Source organism: Myotis lucifugus, unplaced genomic scaffold, assembly GCF_000147115.1.
Source record: "Myotis lucifugus unplaced genomic scaffold, Myoluc2.0 scaffold_5, whole genome shotgun sequence".
NCBI lineage: Eukaryota > Metazoa > Chordata > Mammalia > Chiroptera > Vespertilionidae > Myotis > Myotis lucifugus.
The window spans coordinates 20,421,902-20,436,322 of NW_005871053.1; the positions used below are offsets into that span (position 1 = coordinate 20,421,902).

Consider the following 14,421-nt stretch of genomic DNA (forward strand, 5'->3'; position numbering starts at 1 on the left):
TATTTCTATTTCCACTTTTAAGAGTTTTATTACCATGTGTTTTAGAAGTGCAAGTTACTGCCACTCCATTTGGATACAGGTGAACCTCAATAGATTGAGTCACCCATACTATAACTGATAACAAGATTGCGAGGACGAAAGACCTAAAATGTAGCTTATTAGAATGCTATTAAAATTGTAAGCACATCAGATTATCTTCCTATCTGTGTCAACTATGGGGTGGCTTAAGTGATTGTTGTAGCACACATATTTTCTAATAATTACTCTAAGAGCAAATTCAAGATTACACCTACTCTAATGTCATTTTCACATCAATGCATTTTCCTAAGTAAGAGGGAAGGAGGTGGAAGAGAAGTTGCAGTTCCTCTGTGGCTGAGGCCTCAGAACCCTGCACGCCGGCAGCGACAAGGACAGTGTGTGGTGACCCAGGAGCCAGCCTGGAAATAGCACAGGACCCCTTATGAGGGAGGGTGGTCCAGAGAGCTGACAAAAACTTTTATTCTTTCTGGAGGAAGGAGAGGTAAAAGCAAAGGGCTAGAAAGAAGGTAGTGCAGCAATACTCTGACGATTCACCCAGAGAGGACCATCCCTTGCCCGAAAGCCTGTCCTGACCCTCCACAACATGTGGTCGGCTCCACCCTGGGAAAACATGTGGGTCCTGTGTTCTGCTCCACACTGGCCTGCTCCTCTCCTCTTTCACTTGGCGTTGGCTTCTGTACCTGGGCTTCCCTTGCTCCCCGGGACTTTCACCTTGCTCTGCTCCTACCCTTTGCAGTTGGAGAGCCCACCAGAACCACAGCTTTTCAGGACCTCTCTGCCTCAGCAGAGCCCATCTAGTCAGGCCTGGAGAGGGGCGTGGGTGGGGAGGGGGAAAGGGTTCAAAATGAGGAAAAGGAAAGACCTTGCTTGGTCTCTGAAACCTTGTTCTTCCCACCATGACAGATCAGTGCTTGTGTAGCCAGAGGTGGCACACAGCAGGGAGGTCCTACAGGTGCTTATGGAGCAAGCTCAGATTCCATAGGTGGAGCTAGTTCTCTGAGGATTCTGAGAAAATGGGCTGTACGTTTCTACATAAAATGGTTCGATACGGTGCTACCTGGATTCTGGGCGTTTGCCGGACTCAGGGGTGGCCTGTGAGGAATGGGGTAGTACTGGGGATAGGGCTCATGATCCCCATCCAGTTCACCCAGAGCGGCTCCATACTAATCTCTCCTCAAGATTGGATTTCTTTGGGTGTTTCTGTTTAAAAAAAGGTCTCGTGTCCCAAAGATATTTGAAAAGCACTCTTAGTGGAAAGGATTAGAGGACTAATGACCATGGAAGGGGCCTGGGAGCTAAGGATGAGTCTCTGGAGGTCTGTCCGACCCCAATAACAAGAGATGGGAAGCAAGACAGAAGAAGGAACGGGCCGAGGCATGAAGGGTGCCATGAATGGAGCTCTAACATTTCCTGCTAACAAGGCCAACCATACTCTTCCCAGGGTACTGATGGGGCCGTGGGGCGTGAGCCAGCCATAGGCCAGCAAGTGGCCAGAGCCCAGGCTCTGGTGGATAAGGGTCATTTCATAACTGTCCCTGCTGACAGTTTTATGGCATGTGATTCCTAATGCCATCGGAGCAAGTTACTTCTCTGTCAAAGCTTTCAAATTCCTCACTCCACAACATTCATCATGTAGAGAGAGCTGCAGTTTCTAATACTTCACAAAATAAATGCATCCCAGCAAAGTTAACAGCAAGGCACGGCTTGTGGAAAGCAAAACCTATCATAATATAGGCTCTGGGTGTAAAATTAGATCTCTCTGCAGAAAATTAAACAGCGTGAGTCACAAACTTCAGGTGAAAACATGACTAAGGGGGTGGTTCTTTAGTACATTGGAGCTTGGAGCTGAGGCCGAGAACTTCTTTGATCATTGGCAGAAAAGCTTGTTTTTCATGGGTCCTGCCTCCACTCCTGGCTGCCTCTAAGACCTACTTCTGGTAAAAGGCTATTTCCCAGATTTGCAATTTTCCATGATTTTCTGTGTAGGTACAAGAATTTTGCATTGCTTTCTTTTTCTTAGTTGGCATTTAGAACAACTAGTGTAGATGTCATCCTACAGTTTACTATTATCCTTTACATCTTCATGGGCTTGAAGAGCATCAATGTCCATAAATCAATATAAACAAGAATAATGACCATTTCCTGTTTTTGTGTGTGTGTTTTTTACTTTGTCCCAGGAATTGTGTGCTTTATATACTAGTATAATACCTTAAAGAGTCAAGCTGCACAAAATTAACTTCCCATTTATTTTGTAGGTTTGAAATTTTAAAATATGGTTTTATTAATTTTTAGAGAGAGGAAGGGAAAGGGAGATAGAAACATCGATGAAAGAGAATCATGGATCGGCTGCCTCCTGCACACCCGCTACTGGGGATTGAGCCTGAAACATGGGAATGCGCCCTGACTGGAATCGAACCAGCAACCTCTTGGTGCATGGGCCAACGCTCAACTACTGAGCCACAGTGGATGGGCAAGGCTTAAAATTTTGCATGATTTTTTAAAGGATGCTAAGCATTTGTATTTCTAAATTTAATTTTAATTTTATTAGGCAAGCATATTGAAGCACAAAACTCTATCACCCTGTTTTTATGTCTTGTTACACGTATGCAGGGAATATAACAGTTACTCAAAATATTTGTTGATCGATCCAACTTAATATATTCTATTTGATTTTGGATTTCCCCTTTATTTCCTTGACTGTCAGACTTAGCTCTTAAATATTACCTCCCTTGCCTGCCTCTTCTCAAAACACAGCCTTCAGGAGTGTCTTTAAGGTCTATGAGGAGAGGGTCAGAACAAAATTCTGGATCTTTAAGGTAATTTGCCAGCATAGTTTTGCCTGCCTTTCACATGAAGACTCAAACAGATGGTTGTTGAAACTACTATTCTAGCTATGGGTATAGAAGAATCCCACTGCTGCTCCATCTCTTCAAACCAACATGCCGAACTTCCCATTCCTCAAACTTCTAACAGAAAGGATCAGTGTTGTCCAATTATAAATTGTTAAATTGCTAAAAATATGTAACCCTTCCGTAGACAAGCTGATTATGCTACCTTTTGGTCAACTGAGTTGACTTACGGATCATAAAACCAGTGTAATAGGGTAAAAAGTCAAGCTTTCATTTCTGCAACTTCAAAAAAATATTCAAAATTATTCTTGACCAGAAAAAAGGGTGTTTTCTATTTTTGCTGAGTCTGTGGCACTCAAGGGACCCACATAAAGGCAGCTTTGCCATCTGCACTGTAAGTTATATGATTCCACCCCTCCTGACCTCACTGCGCAACACAAAGAGCTAGGACATTTGGTGTGGATTTAATTGGCCATTTCAAATATCAAAGCAAATCTTAAGATATTGGCTTTTCTTTCTCACTTTCTGTTTCAAAAATAAGGTTATGGAAAGCCAAAATAACCTGTTCTGATGAACCAATATTGAATATAGAAGGTTCAATTAGACGTAAAAGCCTTACTTATGGCATGATTAATTTAGCTTTTCTACTCAAAAGTAAAAAGCACCATTCTTAAGGCCAGCTAATAACACCTTTGTACACTCCACTCCACTAAGGTAGTAATAAAACAGTGTTTTCTCTCCACTTAGTCTGTCTAGGGCTTCATTTAATGGGTCAGGAAGAATGTTGCCAGAGAAGTATGTAATGAATAGAAGATACACCAACTCCCAGAGCTAGAAAGGCTGATGAGCAAGTACAGAGCTGTGGGATGAGCACTTTCCATCATGATAAACCTTTAGCTCCAACATTCTAATGTAAAATTTGCTTTAAAAATATTTAGCAACACACTTCATGATCTCCTGGTTCCCAAAGAGAAAGTTAAAAATAAACTATAATTTAGTTTAGAAAGCTTGAGGTATTTATTTAATTTAAAGCAATTAGCTATTTGTTGTGAGGACTAAGTATATATACAAACTAATTTAGAAAATACCAGGTTGTGGAATCTAATAAACATAATAAACTGACAAACAAAACAGGCCCAGAGGCATGGATGCAAGGAACAGGCTGACATATCTCAGAGGTGTGTGTGTGGGGGGGGGGCGGGGGGAGCAGGGGGGTGGAGGTGGGGAGGGAGGAATAGGGAATGGGGGCTGGGAAGAGATTAACCAAAGAATGAATGAATATATGTATCTCCATCCAATGGACACACAATAGTGTGGTGAAGGGACAGGGGGACTAAGGGGGGGGGGATTGGGGGATATCTGCAATAATGTCAACAACAAGAAAAATAAAAATAATTAAAAAATAGGGAAAATCCTAGGGAATTTAATGCATACTAGTATTATTTTAGAAAATGCTGCTTATTCTCTACCATAGGAAAAGGTACACACAACAAGCAGTCAACAGTCATAATGAAACACTGCCAGGAGAGATGAAAGTTCATTTCCCCCACAAAGAATGAATCAAGTAATTAAAATACCATTTTACACAAATCCCATGCAGCAGAATTTTCAAAGAGCTCATGTTTAAAACTAGCTTTATAGCTTATTCTAACAGCCAAATGATAATTTTATAGTCAAATTAGAAAATGGTTTAACTGATTAATTAAAATAATGGCACTATCTTAAAAAATGTATTTCTTAAAGGACATTAAAAGCCAAACAAAGAATATTTGGAAAATGCGATTTCTCTGGTAGCACACATACATAACACCCTGAACAATTACTTTTTCTGATATGAAAGAAATAAAAAACTATCAATTTTACATGGTATTACATTTATCCCCCATTTCCTAATTATGGAAAAAAACCACAAAAAACCCACAAGTGTTCTTGGACATCGCAAAAGGAAAAAGAAAATAAAAGTAAGTCCGAGTGCACTTCAAATATCACCACTGGACACGACCCTACAATTTCATTCACAAGCTACCCTCATTCTCAGTGTCTGTTCTTGACATTCTTGTTTTGGTCCCGCTCTTTCCCACGATGTCCACGAGGCAAGCTAAAGTCTCCAAGCCTTAGGGTGTGGGGGGTATCTACTCAGAGAACAGACCAATAGGTCTTGCGCCCACTGTTCCTGGCACTGAGTGAGCGTCATGACAAGTCACTGTCCTAACTATGCCCCACCCCCCCAGGGCCGGGGACACTCCTGGTAGATACACTGGTCCCCTCCTGTCAAGTGTGCATCTGTGGACTTCTCGGAACAGGCTGGTGCCGTGTGTACCCACCCTGCAAGCAGTCTTGATAAATGGGGGTGGAAATATCAGACTAATATTTAAAATGTAATTCAAGACTGCAGATTGCATCCGAGGGTCAGAGTGTGTGCATCTCGAAACTCTGTCTGTGGGTGACAAATCAGGACCATAAGCCACTGAACCCCCGATTCTGGCACCTGCCTACAAGACATTCCCTATAAGTCTCTGGCTGAAACATGGAGGATTTAACAAAAAACACTTCACCATTTCGTCTCTACTACACTGTCACTGTATGGCCACCTAAATCCCATCAAAACCATGTACCTCATGCCTTTTAGATGCAGTTACTTTTACCCCAGCCTAGCACAGGCCTGCATGTGCAGTAAGTTTAGTAGCTGTCAGCCACAGGTGGCTACTGAAATGTGGCTAGTCCAAAGGTGTGCTATAGACATAAAATACACACTGGATTAGGAAGGCTTGGTACCAAAAAAGATTATGGAACACCCACTAATAATCTTTATACTGCTTATAAGGTGAAGTAATTTAGAACTATTGGGTTAAAGAGGCTACATTATTAAAAGAAATAACACCTGTTCTTCCCTTTTAATGTGGCTTCTAGGAAGTTCAGAATTACTTCTCCTGTGTTATACTTCTAGTGGAAAGTGCTGGTAGAGGCGCTGTTCATTTTATGCCACTGGCTCTAAGGGACACATGCAGGCTGGTCCTCGGAAGGCCTTGCCATGGCGACAACACAATGCAGCGAGGCAAAGCACCGAGCACAGGATGAGCAACAGCACGGCTCTCTCGTCGCTCGTGCAGGCACACACAGACAGTCCCCAAGCAGCGGGGACTGTTCCACACCGGGGAAGCTGGTACTGGGAGAGGTGGTTTGCTTGGGGCCAGAGCTGGAAGGAAACATGTGGGTCTGACTTGAGCTCACACTTATTCACTCCCCAACACCATGCTGCCTCTCCCTGCAGGTTTTCCTGAGTGTGGGAACCTGTCTGGCAAGATTGGAGACCACCACATCTGGGATGGAGCGTGAGGGGCAGGGAGAACCTTCCAGGTGGACCAGACCAGGGGGAGGAGAAAGAGTGGGTAGCCTCGAGGCTGGGCCTGGCCTCACAGGTGAGAATGGGGAAGCAGTTTGACTGGCAGGTGGGGAAGTGTGGAACAGGGACAGGTGTCATTCCAGGGATGGCAGCGAGGCTGATGGACCAGGAGCGGCAGAGCCTATGTCCCAGGACAACAGTTTAGGCGCAGTGGTCGGCAAACTCATTAGTCAACAGAGCCAAATATCAACAGTACAACGATTGAAATTTCTTTTGAGAGCCACATTTTTTAAACTTAAACTATATAGGTAGGTACATTGTTATTAACTTAATTAGGGTACTCCTAAGGCTTATGAAGAGCCACACTCAAGGGGCCAAAGAGCCGCATGTGGCTCGCGAGCCGCAGTTTGCCGACCACGGGTTTAGGGGGATGTGATGAGGCTCTGGAGGGGTGCTGTGGGAAGGCAAAGAGAAAGGGGGAGCACCTGTGATAAGAACTGGAGCCTGATGCAAGCTGAAGGTGGCGTCAAAGCTGAGCCAGCAGTTCGGCATGTGTGGGAATATGTGCTGTAGCAGAAATGAGGCAATCCAAGGGGGAGTGGGAAGGGAGTGGTGCAATAAAAAATGCCTGCCATTTGTGGCTTCAGGCAAACCACTGGAGCTTTCCACCAGTACTGGAAAGCTGTGAACAAATAATGAAACTGAAACAATGGGAAAGCAATTATTATGACTGGGGAAGAGTATTGTGTTCAGTGATAGAAACACTTCACTCTGGATAAATTATGAGGAGAACCAGTCACGGTGGTGTAGCATCACTTCCAGGGTTCCCAAGATGCTATCATCTCAGCAGAGGTTCCTGCAACGTGAGCAGCGACTCTCAGAGCAGTGAACGTGCAGGCCTGCTCCTGGCTTACAGGCCTGGCGCATGGCTCCTTCGTCCTCCCTGCTGCCAGGATGGGCCTGCCTGCTGCGTCCCCTGCTGTCTGGCATCGCTGGCCTCCTCGGTGGTGGGGAGTCTGGCCCGTGGGCCTTGCCTGACCACCTGGTTGCTGCAGTTAATGCACCCTCCATGTCAGGCAGGGAAAGCTAACTTAGCCCTAGCTGGGGTCACGCAGTCACTCCCCGGTTTCAGAAGAGGTGGCGAGTTGAGTCCGTAGGTGATCTGAGGGAAGGAGGCTTCCCAGGAGCTGGCTGTGCGAATTGAAGACCTGTGTGAGCCACGAATGCTGCGCTGTGGGGCCCGGCCCACTTACTCCATTTGCAGGGGCTTGCTCCTGCTGTTTAGATTTTTCCCATCTAACAGACACCAGTGATAGCTCTTTAGTCTTTAAAGAACATGAGGGCTAGCCTGTGTCCTGTGATTTTTCAGGTACACAGGTGGATCACAGCACCTTTGAAAAGATCTGTCCATTTCTAGAGATCCATTTCCACGGAAAATAAACCAGCTTACAATCCCAAAATGCTGACTGAGATTGCCCGGAAGGGGTGCACAGGACAGCCGGTCTGTTGGGGGAATTTGTGAACACGAAGAGGCCACAGCAGTGGAAATCCTCCTGAGAGCATCACTCTGATGCAGAGGCAGCGAGAGGGCAGCGGCCAGTCCACCCAATTGTCCTTCAGGTTACTTCAGCTCCTGACACAGAAGTAGGGCATCTACACTGTTCCACACTGTTCTGTGCTGACTTTTACCTCCCCCAGGAATGCGCTTATTCATCTGTAATTGCACTCACTCCTCAACCTCGTTGTTTGGTGTTCACAGAAGCTTAGAGACAAGAGTGCCTCCAGTCCCACGCCTTGGGAAATTACAGACTAAACGCTGCAAAGAACCTGAAAAGAGGGGCCTGAATCAGGGTCTCTTGGGCATCTTCTTTTTAGATTTTTATGAGGTGCCCTTATCTTTTGTGCATTTACTGGCTTTCTGGTCTACCAAGGGAGCGCGGCATTATGGGACTGTTCTTGTGCTGAGAAACCTACTCTGAGCCGTGGCTGACCACCTCAGTTCGCAGGGGACCTCCAAGTCTCCCCGCTTAACGGCCCCATTCTGTTCAACATTCAGAAGCCCCCACACAGACAGAAAGTTGTACTTCATGTCACATTCCTGTGTTTCCTAAGCAACCTGAAGCTTTATGATTACACACGATCACTAGTTTGATGTGGCTGTGCTAGTGGCCAAGCTAAACAATACTTCTCTATATTCCTGGGTAAAATTCAAAGGGGATATGCAGTACATTTTTTTTCTTTTACCTTTCTGGTGGGAATTTAAAAGAACAAGGGAAATGACACCTGACAATGGGCACCTCAGCTTCTGGGCCTGCCCTGCACGTGTCGTTGGCCTGGCGATGGCCAGGGCGGGCAGCGACGGAGGCAGGGAAGGAAGAGCTCCGCCTGCACGCCAGGAGCCCGCCTGGACTCAGTCTCTGGACCCCCCTTCTCCTCTCTTGTATGGGAGTGCAGGGCAGGACAGAGGACTTATTTAGGGTCTTTTCCAGCTCAAAGTTCTGCGACTCTGAATTAGGAGTTATCCATTTATAATAAACCATTTTTCTTGATACTATTACATTTTTTATCATTTTACCAATTTTTATGGTTTGAAATGCTCAGTAAAGAGAGCACACATTTCTATTGCTCTTGTTTTATAAAGTGGGCCAAGTGGTAAAGATCCTACTGACTTGGGCTGGGAATTGCAAAGGGATACCGCTAAATTTGTGAAAACTACCCAGGCAGCTCCTGAAAGTCAAGTGGCCTAGGAAAGGCAGGATAGAAACCAACAGAACAACTCCTCTCTGAATCAGAGAATAAACGACTGTTTTAATGGCACATTAATTAGGCCAAGGGGTCATGTTCAGTAAATTGTTTCATCCTCTAATGGCAGGATGAAACAATGCATGTCCACTAAGCCCTGGCTCTTTACAGGATGCTCTGCTGTCTGCTGAACTTTAGCCTGCCCACCTGCCCTTCCTTAGTGCATGACTCATTTTCTTATTTATCTACTGCCTAATTAGAAATAGGAGCTAATGACCAAGAAGGAATATGCCTCATTTCATGTTCTGCATAGTATCTGGAATCCACTGCTGGCATCCGAAAAATTTAAAAGAAACGTGTAGAAACATTTTACTTAGCCATATGGATGACTAATCACTTGCTAAATTGGAAGTAATATGACTATAGCTACCACTTTAACCATCTTACGCCATAAGCATCTATAGACGCAAGCAGCGGACCTTTTTAAATTAAATTCAAAATATCGTGGCAGTTAACTGGTTAAAAAAGTCTATTATTATTCAAGAACAAAGGCTACTTTTTGTATTTGACACCAGTGTTAATGGTGGTAAGAGACATGTGATAGTTTGGGGACATTTGTTTCATTAAAAAGTAGGCCTCCAGATTTTGTGCAATATCTTCCATTTCTATAGACTTAAAAAAATGATGCTTTTAGGATGCTTAAAAACTAGAAACTCATATTTCCTAGCTTAGGAACACTATTTAATTATCTTGAACAAATGAGTTCAACAAGAACAAATGAGTTCCTTTGTTCCATCAAAAACAAATGAGTTATTTTCTAGCGACAAGATGTTCCTACTTTCCACCCACAGTCTGTGGCCCAGCATTCATCCATCTTATAACCCAATGAGGGAAACCATACTTCATCCAGCTTTCAAGTACCTGTGCTTTCTTTTTTTAGAAAAAGCAACCTCACTCTGGGCACCCACATATATTAACAATTACTACAAAAAAAAAATCGTTGATTAGGTTTCAACCTGGAAAATGTTCAACACAATGGAGAAAACGCAAATATCATGTTACATATTAGGGAACTATTTTAATTAACAGTGACAGCCCAACTGTCTTGCGAAAATACACTTGGCAAAAAACATTTTTCCTTTTATTTCCCTGCATAAAGATGTGGCCAAAAATGCAGGCCCTGGGCAGTCATTAAATTTAAAGCAAAGGCGAGGCATCTTTCAAAGAAAACAGCTAAAATTTTTTCATTTAAGTACAATAAAATGTCAAACTGAAACAAAGGGGACTAGGAAAAAAGGCTGTGGATTGATAATTAGGTAGAATTACTTGATATTAAGGATAATAGAACACCTCGCTTCAAAGGGATAGTAATTTCTTCAAATAGTACAATACTGTGAACATATCAGTTCATTGTGCTTCATCTCTCCATGATCCCAAGTTGAACGCAATTTGCACTGAAGAACTCTTAGGCACCCGACCAGTGTAGCTCAATGGATGAGTGTCAATCTATGAACCGGGAGGTCACGGTTTGATTCCTAGCCAGGGCACATACCCAGGTTGTGGGCTCAATCCCCAATAGGGGGCGTGCAGGAGGCAGCCGATCAATGATTCTCTCTCATCACTGATGTTTCTATTTTTCTCTCCCTCTCCCTTCCTCTCTGAAATCAATAAAAATGTATTTTAAAAAAACCCCACAAAAACAATTCTTAGGCTACACCTATAAAGTCCGAGCATCATGCAAGGCTGTCCAGGGCCACAGTAATTTGTAGAAGACACTGGCAGAACACTGAAATTTGGAAGGATATTGTTCTATTTACAAAGGGGATTTTATAGAGATGGGCAGCTGATATGGAACACTGGGTGACAGGGTCACATGCACCCTGCCACCCATTTTGAAACACACATATTTTAATGAGGATGGTTCAGATGGGGACACACTTTCCTGCTTAGGAGATAGATGGGAGGCTGGTTCCAAATGCTAGATGTCAGCCACCTTCAGATGGGGGGACAGGTCTTCTCCTGCTGGGCCACTGCTTGGCAAAACGAGCTCCTGAGGGCACCTCTTCCTCGCCTTCTCAAGTCACACTTAATGTCTCCTTGTTGCTTTTGAATAACCCTGCTGCTCAGCCTTAATTTCATGAAGTAATGAGCTCCCTGTCCCTGTGAGTTCAAACACATGATGGGCAGTGACTTTGTGTGAAAGCTGTACATGGGATCCATGGCTAACTGGGCAAAATGAATTCTGAGGTTCCCCTCCAACCTTGTGGTTCTGTAATTTAGAGACAGCTTATGAGTACTTGGCTTGAGCAAGAGTTAATGAAAGAGCTCAAAGATCTTCTGATGTCATATACACGCAACTCTGCTAGATTTATATTATGACTCGGTCGTTTCATGTTAGCTAGATAATGTTTATAAAGACATTAAACTTGGCTGACATCTAGCCTTTGGAACCGGAACTCACTTCTGAAGTCCTCTGGGCCAGCTCCTTAAAACGTGGCAATTGGGTGTTTACACACTGACCACACCTATTCTAAAGTAAAGACTACTTCTGAAGAGAGTATGTCATAAGTAATCAGTCCACATATGAGAATAAATTGTTAGGGGTAAAATTATATAGTCATAAAGAATTCATAATTTCCCCTACCCTACAAGTATGGCGAAAAAATACTTCTTAAAGCCTAAAAGCTATTGTCAGCTGTTTCTAGAAAAGAAATATGAGGTGGGTGCTGGTGTTACACTGGAAGCAACATAATCTATTCAGGGAAATGGCTCTTTTGGAATTAGGAAACACTAACATCCTCCTTTCAAGGCCAGGGTCCATGTTTTCAAACAGCTCGTGTTCTCAGCAACGAGTACTGTAGCCACACAGAAATAGAAAAATATAGAGGAAAGGATCTAAATTAGTACTCACATCCAGAGTATAAATCAGGAAAATTAGTACATAAAAGCCCTTCGTAGTGAAGGCTGGCTCTGCTTCAAATAAATCTGATTTATTCTCAAATGAAAAAGAATCACAAAACCTTCATATACTTTTCTTCCTGTTTATCACTACATCTTACAAGCTCCTAGAATTCAGCTCAAAAAGTCCCTGCAACTGTTCTTCCCAGAGACAAACACCTCAGAAACAGAACTCCAGCAGAGACCTATTCCTCCTATGACAGAAAATGAGAAGAAAGCTGCACATTAAGAATGTAAGAACCAAGTCACGATTAATCTGCCTAGTTAATCAAAAGAGAATACATCTGAGAGTGTGAGCTGGCATGGCCATGGCATACTCACCCCCATGTTGGGCGCCATATGTGCCGAGCCAGCTCAGCCAGGTTCAGAGAGCCTGAGAGGGGGCAGTGAAGGATTGAGAAAAGACAGACAAGAGAAGAAAGCTGGGTCTGGGTGGAACGCTGTCCTCTCTGATGGAGAGCTAGCGACAGAGCCACAGCCCGAAAGCTGTGTCTATATTTTATAGCCAGATTCCACGAGGCAAAGTAAGGGCGTGGTCAAGATGTTTACAATGTTCTAATCTACTCAATTACATGCACCTGAACTCTATCAAGCCCACATCACTCAGCCACGTGGGACCACAGGTTCGGACCATAGGTTCAAGATTACAACTATGGCCTTTGGCTATAATTGTGCTGGGAGGGCTTTGCCCTCCAAGCTGGGACTTGGCATGTCGCTTTGCCATGAGAGGACCCTCTCATTAGTCTGAGGCTTGAACCTGTACAAACACCGTAGCCGCTCTCCACAAGGGTGAGCTGTGGTCCCTGGATCACCGCTGACCCCAAGGGGAGCCACGTGCATCAGTCGGCAGCCTTGTTGGCTGCACAGGTGTGTTACTGGGAGAAGATACTTGGACATTACACACAAAGTGTGAAGTGATGGGAACAAAACATCAAACAATGAGAGAAGGCACTCACTGACTGTAATACCACTGTCTCCTCTGTGCCTCCCAACAGGGAGCGCAGGGCAACGTTACCACAGTGATTGTGTGGACTTCCAGGATGAATACTCTTAATTCTATTTAGCTTCTTCTACTTTCATTTTGTATATATACATGCATACATATATATGCAGGTGTAAATAATTTATTTTTTGGTGTGAAAGGATGAGATGTCTCAAAGTATTTTAGAAATAGAGAGTAAATACTAATAAATCAATACGCAATTTAGATGTGTTAATATTCAAACAATACTAAGGCAGGCAGCACAATCTGAGTACAAAAGTTTTGTATCTTATTTGGAGTGCAGGGTACTGTATGGTGAACCTAATATTTTATGCGGAAGTTAGTTCCTTTGAAATATTAGATTCATGATGGTTTGCTACATTCCCAAATGTTACTGAATTGTAGCTGGCAGACCCTGCAGCTCTGATTTCATAGTGAAAGCCAGTAGGGAATGGGATTAATTTTGAAAAAAAAAAAGTTGTTAAAAATATTTAAATTAAATATTTCAAGCATGACAAATAGCATAGCAATTATTAAACAACACCTAGGTATCTACCATCCAGCTTTGTTAAATATTAATTGTTTTGTTTCAAATTACTTCTTTTTTAAAGACACAGAGCTAGATTATAGCCCCCAATCTCAATTTCTCCAATACCCCCATCCTGTAACCACTATCATGAATGTATTACCATTCCAACGAAAACTTTTAACTTTATTGCATATGCATATATCAAAAATAATTTAAAGCCTCAACCTGCATATTTATAAAAATAGTATCATAATATTTCTGGAGATTTACCCATGTTGCTATAGATTGCTTTAATACACTTATTTTAACCTTGTATATGCTTTCATTGTGTGAGCATACTGCCATTTATTTAATCATTTGCCTAACAATGAACATTCAGTATTTCCCACTAATGCTCTATTATAAATAATGCTGCCGTTTATTTGCCCTCCAGCAGAATCTTTCTTTCGCTTTGACCTCAAGCACTCCTGCACCTACCCGATGGTGTTGCAATGTCCAGTCTCTCAAGACATATAGCTCAGTTCCTCCTGTCTCTCACTCTTCACACTAGTCCGTCATGGCTTGACCATGAATAGTTCTCTAACTGTTCCCACTTCTGCACCACCCACCTCTTCTATTATTGATAGAGCTCAAGCTGTTGTTGTCTTTAGACTCCTGACGTCCTCACAGGCCTCTCAGATGCTAGGCTCATCCCCTTCCAATCAACCCTCCACCTGCTGCCTGAGGAAGAATGCGGTTAAAAGCCAAAACTGGCCCTGCCCTGCCCTGCCTTCATCCCCGCTGCATGCGGGACACAGACCCCTCATTTAGGTTCCCCAAACAAGGCCTGCATCTCTCTCTGGCCTGGTCTCCCTTCAGCATCCTCTTCTGGCTGGTTCCTCTGACTTTACATCCATCCCATGCTGGCTCTGAGCCTCTGCTTATGACTTGAAGTATCTCCTCTGTTTACTCAGCCAAAGCCTCCTCATCCTTTAGGACA

At 43.5% G+C, this 14,421-nt stretch overlaps 1 protein-coding gene across 7 annotated transcripts in view; it reads right to left on the reverse strand.

Moving 5' to 3' along the window:
• Positions 1 to 14,421, reverse strand: part of PKP4 (plakophilin 4) — a 155,341-nt gene that overhangs the window by 23,830 nt on the left and 117,090 nt on the right. The gene's annotated exons all lie outside the window — the stretch shown is intronic.